The 17807-nt window shown below is 45.7% G+C and overlaps 1 long non-coding RNA gene across 1 annotated transcript in view; it reads right to left on the reverse strand.

Moving 5' to 3' along the window:
* Positions 1–261: 261 nt before the first annotated feature.
* LOC121870129 overlaps positions 262–17807 on the reverse strand; it is a 73537-nt gene continuing 55991 nt past the window's right edge. Inside the window, exon 3 of the long non-coding RNA XR_006089652.1 lies at positions 262–1063. This is a non-coding gene — a long non-coding RNA (uncharacterized LOC121870129). The remainder of the gene's footprint in view (positions 1064–17807) is intronic.

Here is a 17807-nt window from a genome sequence, read left to right on the forward strand (position 1 = left end):
TGTTTTCCTTTCTCTATCTCTTCTTATACCTCTCCCCTTCTTTCTTCATATTTTTTTTTATCTTCTACTCCCCTTTTCACTCTCTTTCTCTCTCTCTCTCTTTCTCTCTCTCTCTCTTTCTCTCTCTCTCTCTTTCTCCCCTCCCCACAATATATCTCTTTCCGTCTCTAATCACTACCTCTCCTTCCTTCCTTCCTTTTTCTTTCTTTCTTTTCTCCTTCCATTCTTCCCTCCTTCCTTCCTTTGTTTGTTTGTGTGTTCCTTTCCCTTTTCCTTTCTTCCCTCCTTCCTTCCTTCCCCTAAAGCATCTACACCCCATCCACCATTGCTCACAACACAAACCCTAAACAACACCGGTTAACGCTTCAACACTAGTCACAACACCCCAAGAGAAACAGCCCACTCTAGGCCTAATAAAACACCGATTAACGCTCCAACACTGGCAAGGAGAAATATATTACGGTAATCTGAAGACATTTTTTTTAGGCGCGTCACCGAGTTGGACAGATTCTCTTCTGTAACTGTTCCCTTGCACTAAAAACATTCTCTCTCCCTCTGTCTACTTGAATACGTTGTCTAAACCATCTTTTAAAACTTGTTACTCAATTCTCTGTGTAATTATACTGTTTATATACGTATTTACAGTGAACTTTGTCATGCTATTAAGGTAAAATACGTTTTAAGTTCGTTTCTCTTGAATGCTGTAATGGTGGCGGTTTGTTTACATCTGATTTTTGAGAGGAAGTGAGACTCAGAATTTGTGAATGAATAAGACATTAGTAAACTTAAGTTAGTTTTTTCCTGTGAATTTAGAATCCGAAACTGATTTGGACTCGAGTCTCTGAACACGTCCTTCTTTCTCTGTTATTAGTCTTGGTGTATCGACGCAAATAGGGTATATAAAGTATTTTCCCAACAGCTTGTCCAACAATTTCTCCAACATTTGTCCAACATTTTATCCAACGTGCATAATATATCTCGCTAATTAAGGTGACAGTATTTCCCTCACTTACCTGTGTTGTACAGATCAGATCGATGACGTCACGACAGGTAACTCTCGCACCTGAAGAGAAGAGAGAGATATACATTACTGACTACACACACACACACACACACACACACACACACACACACACACACACACACACAAGGTCAACTCATCTCAGGCAGCTATAACATCACAGAAGGGATTTAACCTATCAGTCACGTCGCCCGGGGAAGAGGGACATATACCGTAACGTGTGGTGGACATAGGAGACCTTCTGACGGGTATAGGAGACGTGTGACGGACATAGGGGACAGATGACGGGTATAGGAGACGTGTGACGGACATAGGAGACAGGTGACGGGTATAGGAGACGTGTGACGGACATATAGGTGACAGGTGACGGGTACCAGGAGACGTGTGACGGACATAGGAGACAGGTGACAGGTATAGGAAGACGTGTGACGGACATAGGAGACTAAGATATACCGTCTCTGGACTGGAGGCGAAAAGAATATATGATGAATGAGGGAATGGGCAGGAGCGCTAATGATAATGAGTTTTGTGGCGAGTAGAAGTGAGGGTATAGAGGAGAGAGGAAGACAGGTGATTAGAAGAGGAGGAGGAAGACGAAGAGGAAGGTGAGGAGGAAGAGGAGGAGTAGGAGGAGGAGGAGGAGGAGGAGGAGGAGGAGGTGTAGAGGAGAGGAGAAAAGGAGAAAAAAGAGAGGGGAGGTAGAGTGGAGGGAAGAGGTGAAGAGGAAGGAAGACAAGACTAAAGACAGAGAAGTGAAAGAGTAGGAGGAGAAGGAAGAAGATGATGGGAGGAGGAACAGGAGGAAGAGTAGGAGGCGGGTAAGGAGGGGAAGGAGGAGAGAAAGAGAAAAAAGGAGAGGAGGAAGAAAAAGAAGAGATTAAACGGGCCATTAATTCCTTCTAGTCCGGTCACAGCATTCACAATATACCCGGACGGACAGACAGACAGACGGGCGGACAGATGGACGGGTAGTAATCATTTTGTTTCTTCTTTATTATTATTGTTGTTGTTGTTGTTTTTGTTGTTGTTTTTGTTGTTGTTGTTGTTGTTTTTGTTGTTGTTTTTGTTGATGTTGTTGCTTGCTGTCACTTACCTGAGTATCGAGTAAAGATTTCAAAGGTTCCTAGTGTTAAATTTACCTTATCCGGTGAAACACGAACACTTAACATTAAGACCCTGCACTCCAGGCCAATGCCACACACACACACACACACACACACACACACACACACACACACACACACACACACACACACACACACACACACACACACACACACATGAAGACACAATCGGCTCCCAGAGAAGTTATGATTACAGGCAAACAAACGGACAGAAATACAGACAGAGAGAGAAAAAAAAATGACAGACAAACAGACACGTATATAACCATCGTCTATATTTTACCGCCAGGGCCAGAGGGGATAACGCGTGTATCAAACAAATGGGAGGGAGAGAGAAGGAGAAGGAGGGAGGGAGGGAGGGTACCTTCTATATCTTCATCACGTCAGTAGGAGGGAACTGAGACATGTCAACTTGGTCCGTGATGGAGGGAGGGAGGGAGGGAGAGAAACAGGAGGAGGGGAGAGAGACAGGAGGAGGGGAGAGAGAGACAGGGGGGAGGGAAGGATGTCGATAATATACACAAGTTTGAGAGATAAGAAGATAATGATGATTTACAACAGTGTGATAGTAAACTTGTTATAATTTACAACGCCACGTCAATGATTTACAACTGTTTACACGTAATGGCAATATGCCCCCCCTTCCCCAATTTTTTTTACACCGGTTTATGAATGAATATATTTGTTTTTCGAATTATTGTAATCTTTTATAAACTAATATCCAAACAGTTGCCATACTCCCGGCAGCGCAGATGGAGAGACGTATTTATAGAAAAATCTCTCTCACGCTGATAAAACATTGTCAGTCAGTCAGTCAGAAGAAGCTGATATAGGGCTGACTAACGCATTGATGAAGATAATAATAATAATAATAATAATAATAATAATAATAATAATAATAATAATAATAATAATAATAATGAAGAAGATGATGATGATGCTATTAATTTTCTCTCTATTCATTATAAATATTCTTCATTCTTCTTCATCTTGTTTCTTCTTCCTCCTTTTCCTCCTCCTCCTTCCCCTCCTCCTCATCCACCTCCTCTTCCTTCCCCTCCTCCTCCTCCACCTCCTCCTTCTCAGATCACTTCTTGCCCAGAATATAACTTCATGACAGTAAACTCCATCTTGATTGTACCAGACACACAGACACACACACAGAGAGAGAGAGAGACAGAGAGAGAGAGAGAGAGAGAGAGAGAGAGAGAGAGAGAGAGAGAGAGAGAGAGAGAGATAAGGTCACAGGTCACCGTTCAAACAAGCAACATCATGCTAGCTGACACAATGAGAGCAGTGTAATTGGCTTTTAAGGTCCAATAAATATGAATTATTTGAAAAAATTACATAGAGCACGTTGGTGTATATAAATTCTGGATACTCTGTGTGTGTGTGTGTGTGTGTGTGTGTGTGTGTGTGTGTGTGTGTGTGTGTGTGTGTGTGTGTGTGTGTGTGTGTTCCCCATAATCCATCATCTCCTCCTCTCCGATGCTCACCAACAATAACACACCATGTCCCTCCCTCTCTCACTTTTCCTCGCTCTCTCTAATTCTCACTCTCTTTTCACCTCCCATTCTTCTTCACACCTCCATCTCACCTCCTTCTCACCCCACCCATCCCTTCCCTCAACCCACCCACCCTCTCTTCACCCCCACCCACCTCTCTCTCAATTCTCTACCCACCTCCTCCCCACCCCACCTCCACCTCCCTTCACTCCCCACCCACCTCATTCTTACCACCTCCCTCTCACCCCACTAACCAAGAAGTCCCTACAGCAATACACAAGCCTTTAACACGTCTCTCTCTCTAATCATCACCAAAATGAATGAATCAATTAATCCCTGCTTATTTAATTACTAGAATTAATTAAAGGGCTTTTCTAATTAGTGAAATCTTTCTTGTCGATCGAATCCACTTCTGAGGAGGTGGAGAAAGAGGGTGGGAGGTAGAGGAGCTGAAGGGAGGGAGAGGGGTGAGAGAGGGGGGAGAGGAGGAGGTACAGGAGGAGGTACAGTAGGAGGGACAGTGGGGAGGGAGAGAGGGAGGAGAGAGGGAGGGAGAAGGGAGGGAGAGGGAGAGAATGAGACGTTACTTAGCCTCCAGGGGTTCATTAGGCAGGTAGGTGAAGCATTAGATACCGGGTTCGGAAAAGGTTTCGAAGCCCAATGGGTCTTTCCGTCTGGCCCCGAGGATGGTGCGGATTTACCCCTTATCTGTCTCTGTATATTTTGTTGTAGTCCTTTGAGCCATTTATCTTTCTTCTTTCTCGATTTCTTTCATTTTATCATTGAATTCTCTTCCTTTTGTACTTTCTTTCATTTTTTTTCATTTAATGTTCTTCCTTCTCATCTTTGTCCTGCCAGCACAAGCGGTCACTAACGCCTGGCATCCACTTCCAGCTCTGCCAGGTGGAGAAATAGGTGGACACAGGTAGAGGGGCAGGTGGACACAGGTGGACACAGGTGGAGGAACAGGTGGACACAGGTAGAGAGGCAGGTGGACACAGGCAGAGGAGCAGGTGGACACAGGTGGATACAGGTGGACAAAAGTGGACACAGGTAGAGAGGCAGGTGGACACAGGCAGAGGAGCAGGTGGACACAGGACACAGGTAGAGGGACAGGTGGACACAGGTGGATACAGGTGGACAAAAGTGGACACAGGTAGAGAGGCAGGTGGACACAGGCAGAGGGGCAGGTGGACACAGGTGGGACACAGGTAGAGGGACAGGTGGACACAGGTGGACACAGATAGAGGGACAGGTGGACACAGGTAGAGGGACAGGTGGGACACAGGTGGACACAGGTGAGGAGCAGGTGGACAGGTGGATACAGGACACAGATAGAGGGACAGGTGATACAGGTGGACACAAGTGGACATAGGTAGAGGGACAGGTGGGACAGGTGGATACAGGTGGACACAAGTGGACAGGTGAGGGACAGGTGGACACAGGAGAGGGACAGGTGGACACAGGATACAGGTGGACACAAGTGACAGTGGACACAGGTGGACACAGATGGGGACAGGACACAGGAGGAGCAGGACACAGGGACACAGGGGACACAGGTGGATACAGGTGGACACAGATGAGGGACAGGTGGATACAGGGACACAAGTGGACATAGGTAGAGAGGGACAGGTGGACACAGGTGGATAGCAGGTGGCACAAGTGGACAGGAGGGACACAGGTGGACACAGGGAGAGGGACAGGTGGACACAGGTGATACAGTGGACACAGGTGGAGGGACAGGTGGACAGCAGAGGGACAGGTGGACACAGGTAGAGGGACAGGTGGACACAGGAGGGACAGGTGGACACAGGTGGACACAGGTAGAGGGACAGGTGGACACAGGTGGATACAGGTGGACACAAGTGGACACAGGTGGAGGGACAGGTGGACACAGGGAGGGACAGGTACACAGGTGAGGGACAGGTGGACACAGGTGGAGGGACAGGTGGACACAGGTGGAGGGGCAGGTGGACACAGGTAGACACAATGGAGTACTAATTCTGAAGTAGGGAACCATTACGTAAATTACTATGTTGGGAAACAGAGTCTAGCCCCCATCTCTCTCTCTCTCTCTCTCTCTCTTCTCTCTCTTCCCCATAGGCGATTGGAGACGACATAGGTGAGGGGAGAGAGACTAGGTGAGGAGAGAAAGAGACACTGGGTGAGGGGAGAGACAGAGTGAGAGAGGCAAGAGGGGAAGAGAAAGGGGTATATGAAGAAGATTAATAGAGAAGTGAGATGAGAGGAGGAAGGATATAATGAAGAGAAGCGTGGATAGGGAGAGAGGAGGAGGAGGAGGAGAACGAGGAAGAGAGGGATGAGAAGAACGAGTAATAGAGGAGGAAGATCGAATAGAAAAATATAGGAGAGAGGAGAGAGAGAGAGAGAGAGAGAGAGAGGAAGAAAGAGAGAGAGAGAGAGAGAGAGAGAGAGAGAGACCCATGAAATTAACACAATATCCATGTTCTTTTCTCCTCCCCCTTCGTCTTCTTCCCTTCTATCCTCCTCCTTACTCTCCTTACTCCTTTTCTTCCGTCTTCTCCCTTCCTCTCTGTCTCCCCTCCCAATCTTACCCTTCTTTCTTATTCCTTTCCCGTCCTCCTCTCCCCACCTCCCCCCCTCTCTCTCCCTACCTTTATAATTCACTTTGCCAGGTAGCTTCTCCCCCCCCTTCTCTCACTTTCCTTCTCTCTCCTTCCTTCTTCCTTCCCTCAATCCATCCCCTCCCTCCTTCCTCTCTCTTCCCCACCATCAATCGTGATTTACCTTCATCTTATCGCCTGATGAACCACAAGGTAATGTGTGTGTGTGTGTGTGTGTGTGTGTGTGTGTGTGTGTGTATTTTATCTATAGTGTATGTGCGTCATAATTCTCTCTCTCTCTCTCTCTCTCTCTCTCTCTCTCTCTCTCTCTCTCTCTCTCTCTCTCTCTCTCTCTCCCAGACGGTGTACAGAAGCAGGTTTTTATTTTTTTTATTCCTGACTCCATTAGAAAATGACCAATAGCAGAGTGGAGCTGGTCTCATCCCTTCCCTTACGTCCTCTATTTACACCCTTTGTCCTCTATGTCCTCCCTAAACCTCTCTGTCTTCTATGTCTCCCCTTAAACTTCTCTATGCCTTCCCTTAACACCCTTTGTCCTCTATCCCTCCCCTCATGCTCTGTCTTCTGTCCTCCCTTAACACCCTTTGTCCTCTATGTCTTCCCCTCTTTGTCCTCTGCTAGACTCACCTTTGTCCCTCTATGTCTTCCCTTAACACCCTTTGTCCTCTGTCTCCCTTAACACCTTTGTCCTCTATGCCTTCCCCCACCCTTTGTCCTCTATGTCTTCCCTTAACTTGCTCCCTTTCATCATGCCTTTTCTTGTCCTCCTATGTCCTCCCTTAACACCCTTTGTCCTCTATACCTTCCCTTAACACCCTTTGTCCTCTAATCTCCCTTAACACCTTTGTCCTCTATGTCACACCTACACAAGGAGAAGGAGAAAAAAGAGGAGGAAGAGAAGAAGGATTAGGAAGAATTGCAGAGGGAAGGAAGCGAAGAGAGGAGGAATGAAAAAAGAAAGAGAGGAGGTGGAGGAGGATGAAGGGGACGCTTCCAATGCCTCTCGACTCGACGAGCTGAAGACAGATTACGGTCAATGAGGGATGTTCTCATTCTCCTCTGTGCCCTCACCACGCCCACATCACGCCCACACTACGCCCACACCACACCCACATCACACCTATCCCACGCCCACACCACGCCAAGCACCAACCCCACATCACGCCCATACTTTTGTGCACACTTTATCCAATAAACACTCCACCTACCCACCTTATCCACTTTGTAGTAAACTAACCCACCCGGTTCATCCACTTCCCACCTACCCACTCACCTACCCCCATCCACCCCCCCTCTACTCACCTCACACCCCCACCCACCTCACCCCACTGTTTACTTGAGGCGATGAATGTGTGTAAAATGACCTCATGGAGAAGAGAAGCGAAAAGGTTATTTTTAACATAATATTTATAAAGTGGTGAGGCGATGGAGGTAAACGAGAGAGAGGGAGAGAGAGAGACAGAGAGAGAGAGCGAGAGAAAGCCAACCACATGAGAGAGTGCCAGTTAACCACCTGAGTCCCAATCAACCAGCTGTAAGAGTTGCACTATCAACCAGCTGAGAGTGGGAGCAGGTGGTAGAAGACAATGTACACATGATGCTCGTTGCCGTCAATTCAGGACAGAGTTTATCCACCATTGTGATCCTCTTGACCACTCAGGATTTTTTTTTTTTTTTTTAGTGATTTACAAGTTTGGTTATTGGTTATTGTTGTTCAGTTTTAGGGTTTGGGTGTTATTTATATATTTTGGTTTATTTCTCTATTATTTTTCCTTCATTTCTTCGTTCCCTTCTTTTATTTAATCCTTTTGCCATTCCTTCTCTTTCTTCTTTCCTTCCTTCCCTTATTCCTCCCCTCAAATTCTCCCTTTTCCTCCTTTCTCCCCCCTCTCTCCCTCCCTTCCCCCCTTCCTTTCTTCCATTCCTTCCTTCCTCCCTTCATTCTATTCATCCTCCCATCCCTTCCCTTCCTCCTTCCCCGTCTGGTCCCCGAGATATGCTAGAGACTGCACTCAGACACCTCCGTTATACCCAGGGAGATTAGAACCCCTGCAGCTTATATACAACAGACAGGCAAAGAGAAGTTTATATAACACCTCGACGAACATTACTAAGCCGAATGTTAATACTGTACCAGGAACTAGTGACTGCTCGCCCTACTGGATGTCACTTGAGGTTAAAGAAGCCACAAGTCCAGAAAAATTATCAGGGCCAACTTTTTTTCTGGAGTAAGGATCGTGAACTCTTGGAACAACGTGACAGTGTTATGATTTAAAGGACTGAAGCGTACAACAGGTATACAAGGAGGATGACGTTGAGACGCCACGGACGCCAGAAAAGCCACGGACTCCACAAACACGACGACCCGCGCTATGCCACAGTTGTAACCCCACCAAGTTTGATCATTCTACAGAGGATATTATTTTGTCGAGTCTATTTCCTTTAAACAAAATCACTACGAAAACGAAAACACACGAACCAATTTGACACTTGTGATCAATACTTTAAAAAAAATAAACATTTGTAAAAGTTAAATGTTATGTCTTGTTTATGTATACAAGTAAACAACCAATAACAGACACCTTTATTTTTAAGTAATCGTCTTAATGGATTTTTTTAGTATATATATATATTTTTTTTTTTTTTTAGGAATTGGCAATTTGTGATAGAATGATTGATGGATGAATGATAGATGGTTGATGGGTGATTGATGGATGAATGATAGATGGTTGATGGGTGATTGATGGATGAATGATAGATGGTTGATGGGTGATTGATGGATGTTTTGTGGATGAACTGATGTATGGTTGATGATTGATGGAGGATATTGGTGGATGATTAATTGAGGAATGGCTGATGGATGAAGGGATTATGAATAGATAGTTGACGGATGATTGATGAAATAATTGATGGCTGATGGATGGCTGGTAGGTGGATGGATGAATGGAAGATGGATAGATAGCTGATGGTACAGATGGACAACGAATACAGGTTCGAATGGATGATTTATGGCTCGTGAATGGATGATTTATGGCTCGTGAATGGATGAGTTATGGCTCGTGAATGGATGGCAGATTGAATGATAGATAGGCAGTAATGGTGCCAGGATTACTTAAAACTTTAGTGATTTAGTGGACGGGAGGCGATAGAGAGTTTACCTTGTGAGAGGGAGAGGAAGAGGAAGAGGAAAAAAAGAGAGGAGAGAGAGTGAGAACGGGAAAGAAGAAGAGTGAAGGAAAACTGTGAAAGGAGAGAGAGAGAGAGAGACTGTTGGATGTATCTCCTCTGCAATATTCATCACCTGTATATATCAGTTACCTTGCAGCTTATCGTTTCCCATGTCTCTCCGTGTCCTCCCATGTCCATCCATTTCTGCTCCTGTTCCCTTTACCATTGCACGAGTTAATCTGAACTTTTAACTGCAATATCTCTCTCTCTCTCTCTCTCTCTCTCCTTTTCTCTCTCTTACTAGTTCTATATCTGTGTCTCTCTTCCTTTTCTTTGTTTTATTTATTTAGTTATTGTGTGTGTGTGTGTGTGTGTGTGTGTGTGTGTGTGTGTGAGTGTGAGCGTGTGTGTGTGTGTGTGTGTGTGTGTGTGTGTCCCTCTATCTGTATATCCGTCTGTTTGTCCTTTCTTTTCTGTCTCTGCATCGTTTTCTCTCTCTATCTTTTTGTCTATCTCTCGTTTCTCTCTCAGTTCTCTCTCTCTCCCTCTAACTTTTACCCTTACGACCCCTCCCCTCTACGCCCTTCCTCCACCCCCTTCCTCCCTCACCCTCTCCCTCCCCTCCCACCTCCCCACCTCCCACCCTCTCCCTCCCTCCCACCTCCCACCTCACCCCCCCTCCCTCCCTCACCTCCCCCACCCCTCCCCTCTCCCTCCCTCACCTCCCCACCTCCACCCTCTCCCTCCCTCACCTCCCACCTCACCCCCTCCCTCCCCTCACCCCTCCCCACCTCCCCCCCCCTCCCCTCCACCTCCCCCCTCCCCACCCCCCCTCCCTCCTCCCCTCACCTCCCCCACCTCACCCCCTCCCTCCCCTCCCACCTCCCCCCCTCACCCCTCCCTCCCCTCCCTCCCCACCTCCCACCCCTCCCTCCCCTCACCTCCCACCTCACCTCCCTCCCCTCACCTCCCCTCCCACCCCCTCCCTCCCACCTCCCCCCTCCCACCCCCCTCCCTCCCCTCCCTCCCCTCACCCCCTCCCTCCCTCCCCACCTCCCCACCCCACCCCCTCCCTCCCTCACCTCCCCACCTCCACCCCCTCCCTCCACCCCCTCCCCCACCTCACCCCCCCCCCCCTCCCTCCCTCACCCCTACCTCCTACCTCCCACCCCTCCCTCCCTCACCTCCCCTCCCCCTCCCCACACCCTCCCAAATTAATTACAGAAACAAAATCCAAAATGAGATGTGTTTTTTTTTATTATTATTTTAAACACCAAAGGAACAATTCAGAGGCAACATGTATAATGTGTGTGAGGAAAAAGTATATATAACTTGAATTTCCTGTATTAATATACGTCTGTTTTTTTTTGTATTTATCATTATTTTGAATTTATTTTTTTGGTGGGGGTGAAGATAGAAGGTAGATATGGTGAAGTAAGTGAATGAAATGAAGGATGAAATGAAAGAAGAATGAAATATCGACATTTAAAATATTTACGTCATAGGTATTCCCTTTGTGTGTATGTGTGTGTGTATGTATGTTTGTTGTGATGTGTGTGTGTTAAGTACCTCGCATCATACGCCCAACACAATCCATGTAACAATTACAACAACCACACCAACAACAACAACAACCACAACAAGAGTCAACAACACTAACAACAATCAAAACAACAGCCACATCCATCACTACAATCGCAACAACCACAACTACAACAACAAGCACAGCAACTACAACAACAACACCACAACAACAACCGCAACAACTACAACAACAACAGCCACAGCAACTACAACAACAACAGCCACAACAAGCTACAACAACAACCACAACAACAGCCACAACAACTCAAACAACAGCACACAACAACAACTACCAACAGCACACAACAACCACAAGCAATACAGAAACAACTCAACAACCAGCAACCACAACAACCCACCAAGCAACAACAACTTCACAGCAACAACAACCACAACAACTACAAGCAACAACAACCACAACAACAACAACAACCACAACAGCTACAACAACAACCACAACAACTACCAACAACAACAACCACAGCAACCACAACAAAGCAACTCACACAACAACAACTACAACAACAGCCACAGCAACTACCACAACAGCAACCACAGCAACCACCACAGCAACAACCTCACAACAACACCACGCAACACACAACAACTGCAGCAAACAACCAAACGCCACAACCACAACAACCACAACAACCCAACAGCCACAACAACTGCAACCACAACAACTACCACAACAACAGCCAAACAACTGCCACAACAACAGCCACAACAAGCCACACACAGCAACTACCACAACAACAACAACAGCAAACAACCACAGCAACTACAGCAAAACACCACAACTGCTGCAACAACAACAGCCACAACAACAGCAACCACAACAACTACAACAACAACAACCACAACAACTACCCAACAACAACAACCACAACAACTACGCAACAACCAACAACAACTAACAACAACAACACCACCCAGCAACAACAACAACAACAGCAACCACAACAACAACAACAACAGCGCCGCAACAACAACCACAACAACCACGCAACACAACAACAACTACAACAACAACCACCAACAACAACAACCACAACTACAACAACAACAACCACAACAGCAACAACCACCAAAAACTACAACAACAACAACAACCCAACAACAATACAACACACCAACAACTGCCACCAAGCAACAACCACAACACCAACAACCACCCAACCGCAAAGCAACTACAAACAACAACAACCACCAACAACAACAACCACCAGCAACTACAACAACAACAACAACCACAACAACCACAACAACCAACAACCACAACCACAACAACTACAGCAACAACAATATAACAAACAACCACAACAATAACAACTACAACAACAACAACCACAACAACTACAACAACAACTACAACAACAACAACCACAACAGCTACACCACAACAACTACAACAACAACAACCACAACAACTACAACAACAACTACCACAACAACAACACAAAACACCACAACAACTACAACAACTACAACAACAACAACCACACAACTACCACACGAACCAGTATCAACCACAGGGGCCAGTTGAAGGAGTCCCAAGAGGACTAACTGAGGATTAATCCAAATTCCCCTCCCCTCTCTCTCCTTCCCTACCTCCTGCCTGCCCCCCCCCCGCTTCCTCCTGCCTCTTCCACTCCCCTCTATCCCCCTCACTTCACTATCTCTCCTTCCCTCCCTATCTCTCTGACTCCAACCATTCTCTCCATCCTTATCCTACATTTCTTTACTCCTTCACCCCCATCCCTCACTCCATTTCTTCCTTCCTTTTCTCCCTTCACTCTCTCCTTCCTCATCCCTTGCTGCTTCTGTCCATTCTCTCCTCATCTCTACTTTTCCTTCCTCTTCCCCTACTTTCCCTCCCATTTCTCCTACCTTCATCTATCCCCGCTTCCTACTTTCCCTCCTCCTTTTTACCTTCCCTCCTATCCTCCTTTCCTCCTTCCTCCTCCCCGTCCCTCCCCTCTGGCAAACCTCCCCGTTAATCCACACACACACACACACACACACACACACACACACACAAAATAATCTTGGATTCATTGTGTACTGTTCCCATGTATATAATAGTGTTTTTCCTTCCTCGACAAGGTGTTAATAGAGGTGAGGTAAAGGATGCCTTACTACCCCTCACCTGGCAGGCTGGCCCCCCACTCATCCAGGTTAGTGTGCCTTCCACCCCCCCTCTTACCAGGGCCATTTTTTGAGGAAACTTACTTGCTTTATTAAAACTTTACTGCAGTGTGTAAATTCCAGTGCCACTCAAGAATTCCAGTAACATTCCAGTATTCCCGAACCCTTCCAGTATTTCCGAACCATTCAAGAATTTTAGTATCCTTCAATTTCCAGTCCCCTTCAAATTCCAATAACATTCCAGTATTCCCGAACCCTTCCAGAATTCCAATACCCCTAAAGTTCCGGTACCATACCAGTATTCCCGAACTATTCCAGAATTCCAGTACCCTTCAAGTTCCAGTAACATTCCAGTATTCCTAAACCATTTCAGTATTCCAGTACCATTTCAATATTCCAGATTTCTCTCTTACAGTAAATGCCTTTCATCTCTGAGTTCAATTTTTACACGCTAGGACTTTTTTTGTTCACAAGAGACGTGTGTTTGTATGTCTGACAGCTGGTGTGTGCGTGTGTATACTTTGGTCAGTTGGTGTATGTATGATGTGTATATATAATGTGTATACCTCATGAAACTTGACAAAATAGATAAATCTTTAATTAACGTAACTTTCCTCCTCTTCTTCGTCCTCCTCCTCCGCCTCTTCCTTCTCTTCTTCTTCCTCCTTTCTGAAGGCTTTGACATCTTCCCCTTCTCCTTCTCTTTTCTTCTTCTGTGCCAATCCCTTCATATCTCTCTCTCTCTCTCTCTCTCTCTCTCTCTCTCTCTCTCTCTCTCTCTCTCTCTCTCTCTCTCTCTCTGTATCTCTCCTTCCTCTCTCCTCAATTACCACTTCCTGGACGTCGCTTCCTCCTCTTCTTTTCCACTCCATTCCTCCTACGATTTTATTTCTCCCTGTAAATTCGTTTCTCCCTGATTCCTCTGCCCTCTCATCCTCTACCACTCCGCCCCATCCTCTCCCTTATCTTTGTCTTCCCTCTTCCATCCCCTCCCACTCTTTGAACCTTCCCTCTCCCATAATCTATTTTTTCCTACCTCCTCTCTCCCACCTTCTCTCACCCTCCCCCACACTCTCCCATCTTCTTCCATCCTTTCCCCACACTCTCCCTTGCCACTACTCTCCTACGTTGAACCTCGTTGAACACCACGAACAGTATCCTTCGTTGAATATCCCAGCTCCCATAGGGCCCAGATTACTCCCCGTTCAGCAGACCATTCCCGATCCCCTGGAATGGACTAAAGTTGAATGTCAGATTTAAAAGATTATTCCGCTTGTTGTTAGAAACGACACTGCTCATCTATTTAACTTACGGCAAAAGGTTGAATACTTTAAGGTTAAATATCCTCCCTTAACTTACCTGTATATCAGAACGTGTCTAATTGGCTCACTTAATCGACGATACAATGATGTATCTGTAATTTAAATATCTAAATTAAGACATCACCTGTACGACACTATCACTACCTGTTAATTGGTGTCACTGTTACATGTGCTGAATACACAGTGATCTAGGTAATAGACTCGATCGTATCTGACGTAGGCGCTGCTGGAGGGGAGGGGGATGACCTTTGTGCCCGACCGTCATGTTTGTTCATGTCGTGATGTAGTTGTCTGTGTCAGTGTTTGTGTAAAGCGTGTGTTTGTTCATGTCGTGATGTAGTTGTCTGTGTTAGTGTTTGTGTAAAGCGTGTTTCTATAGACACATTCACAATGCTTTTATACGCTTCTGTGTTGTCACAAAATTTCGTCTGTAGGTACAATTTTTTTTTCGTTTTCTTTCTTTTTCTATATCTGTCTGCTTGCCTGTCTGTGTCTGTCTGTTTGACTCTCTCTCTCTGTCTGTCTCTCTTCCTCTGTCTGTATTTCAACAGTCCTTCATTATAGACTATCATACCGTCCAAAAATATTATGAATTCATATTTTTCTGTCGAATAATAATGTTATCAAATGAGTTAAACCTGTAATATATAACCAAATATATAACTACAGTAAGTCTTTTAAAATGGGAAATATTATATTTTGTGAATTATATTCCCAACAGATATAACGGGATATATAACGTCAACAAATGTTAGTTAGTAATGAAAGTATTTATAGTATAGGAGACAACCTAACCTAACACACACACACACACACACACACACACACACACACACACACAGAAGGAAAACATTATACAGTATACAGTAACAATGTGGAGCTTAAAGTCACTTCGCCCGACCTGCCCTGAGAGATAAAGGTAGGGTCTTACTCTTCCCTCACTTCCAGGTGTTGTAGAGTCTTGACCTACTCCCCTGGACCTACTCACTCTACCTTTGATCTACAAGTAGGTACAGTACATTCCTGGAAAGGCTGGCCCTCTGGCTCACAAATAGAGAGAAAAGGAGGGAAAGGAAACGTGATATGTTATGTACGGTGTGTGTGTATGTGTGTGCGTGTGTGTGTTTAGCATCACACACACTAATGGTAGCCCCTCATGTAACGAGGTAACGAGGATGGCCGGCCCAAGGGCCACCTATAGGCGTGAATTTATTTAAGGTGTAGAAGCTGTCGCCAACACAACAACCACACCCTGAGTTAACGAGCTGCATGACCAACTGCACTGGCTAACCATTACCCCGGAACACGATCCGCAAATCGATTAACATCCAGGTTCCCACTTACTGCTAGGAAAACCGAGGCAAATGGCGTAAAGAAACTTGCCCATAGTTTCACCCTGCCCGAGGATCGAACCCGGGTCCGCTCAGTTGCGAGGCGAGCATGCTGACCATTACACCACAAGTCGCCACGCATACACTCCCAATCTCTTTCGTATTTGTAACGGTTCCCTCTGGCGACGGAGTTAGGCTACTGGACCGTATTCGGGCCAGACACCACTACTGGACCCCTAAATGTTGGCACCGCAGGACCAGGGAGTGTGCCGGTGCCAACAAGAGGACACTGTACTGGGTGTTATATCCCCTACGATGACCAACACGCTGTAAATAGCTACTGGCCTTTGTGACTCACTTCTCGTGTTGTGTGTGTGTGTGTGTGTGTGTGTGTGTGTGTGTGTGTGTGTGTGTGTGTGTGTGTGTGTGTGTGTGCGTGTGCGTGTGTGTGCAGGAATTAACTCACAGCTGGATTAATTTTACTGAGAATAAATATATGGTGGAGAGAGAGAGGACTAGCACCTTCCTGCAGTGGTGACTCGACGGGTACTCACACAGGAGCTTGTAGGAGGCACGGGTGTGGAGGACATGGCCTGGAGTCTTGTCCTATTATCAAGACTCGTCACGACTAGGAAGGCTATCACGACCTACAAGTTTGCTCGTCACGATTTAGAAACGAAACGACCTTCATGACCTGGTACTAACACTGCCATAACCTATGATGCCACATTAACTGCCATAACCGCAAACCACCCAACGCTGTCATGACCCTGATACCAACACTGCCATAACCCTGATGCCAACACTGCCGCCAACCTTTGATACCGACGCTGCAGCACAGTACCAACACTGCCATAACCTGAGTACAACACCTGTCGCCAGCCACCGTACCTAACAACTGTCATAACCCTGATACCAACACTGTCATAACCCTGATACCAATACTCTCATAACCCTGATACCAACACTGTCATAACCCTGATACCAACACTGTCATAACCCTGATACAAACAACTGTCATAACCCTGATACCAACACTGTCATAACCCTGATACCAACACTGTCATAACCCTGATACTAACACTGTCATAACCCTGATACCAACACTGTCATAACCCTGATACCAATACTCTCATAACCCTGATACCAACACTGTCATAACCCTGATACCAACACTGTCATAACCCTGATACAAACAACTGTCATAACCCGGATATCAACACTGTCATAACCCTGATACCAACACTGTCATAACCCTGATACCAACACTGTCATAACCCTGATACCAACACTGTCATAACCCTGATACCAACACTGTCATAACCCTGATACCAACACTATCATAACCCTGATACCAACACTGTCATAACCCTGATACCAACACTGTCATAACCCTGATACCAACACTATCATAACCCTGATACCAACACTGTCATAACCCTGATACATTGTCCTGACATCCTTTCAATCCTCCATCAAATAGATTCTTTCAACTCTGTCATTCAATTTCCACGCTCGTCTAGTCATGGCGGAATCATGTCATGGAATAATTAAAGAACATCATAAGAAAACCTGAGACATAAAGGGAAGGAGTTGAAAGCAGAAGGAGGGAGGAGGAGAGGTAAGGCGGAGACTGAATGAAATGAAAAAAGAAGGAAAAAATCTGTGGACTTTGAAGTATTTGAAGGAAGAATTTGGGTTAAGACAGTCCTTGAAAATAGAAATACCTGTATGACGTATTTATGACGTATTTATGACGTATTTATGACGTATTTATGACGTATTTATGGCGTATTTATGACGTATTTACTCTAACTTATAAAAGCTAACATAGTAATGGCTGAGTTACCTGCCTATCCGCCGACCATCCCGACCTCCCTACCAAAGTTCATTTCTCGATCTTCAAAACTGTGGATATGCATGAGGAACACTTACATACATATATACATATACATACATACATACATACACACTTCAACCTCATCTTTCCTCACTCCC

The sequence above is a fragment of the Homarus americanus genome, unplaced genomic scaffold (assembly GCF_018991925.1).
Source record: "Homarus americanus isolate GMGI-L3 unplaced genomic scaffold, GMGI_Hamer_2.0 scaffold32335, whole genome shotgun sequence".
In the NCBI taxonomy this organism is placed as follows: Eukaryota; Metazoa; Arthropoda; class Malacostraca; order Decapoda; family Nephropidae; genus Homarus; species Homarus americanus.